This window comes from Salmo salar, unplaced genomic scaffold (genome assembly GCF_905237065.1).
Source record: "Salmo salar unplaced genomic scaffold, Ssal_v3.1, whole genome shotgun sequence".
Lineage (NCBI taxonomy): Eukaryota > Metazoa > Chordata > Actinopteri > Salmoniformes > Salmonidae > Salmo > Salmo salar.
In genome coordinates this window covers 155,001-155,364 of record NW_025550891.1, presented here as the reverse complement: position 1 = coordinate 155,364, position 364 = coordinate 155,001, and positions in this window count along the sequence as shown.

Here is a 364-nt window from a genome sequence, read left to right as displayed (position 1 = left end):
GGGAAACCAACCTCTTCAATGTAGGATTGGGCAAGGGGTCAGGGGTCAGGGGTCAGGGATTACAGGTCAGATAAAGTAGTAAATGATGTTATTATAAAAGATGGGAATACCAACTGACATTCTCAGATATTAGCACACACACACACACACACACACACACACCTTCCCTCTCACCCTCCTCTCTCCCTCCCTCCTCTCTCCCGCCCTCCTCCCTCCCTCCCTCCCTCCCTCCTCCTCCCTCCCTCCCTCCCTCCCTCCCTCCCTCCCTCCCTCCTCCCTCCCTCCCTCCCTCCCTCCCTCCCTCCCTCCCTCCCTCCCTCCCTCCCTCCCTCCCTCTCTCCCTCCCTCCCTCCTCTCTCCCTCC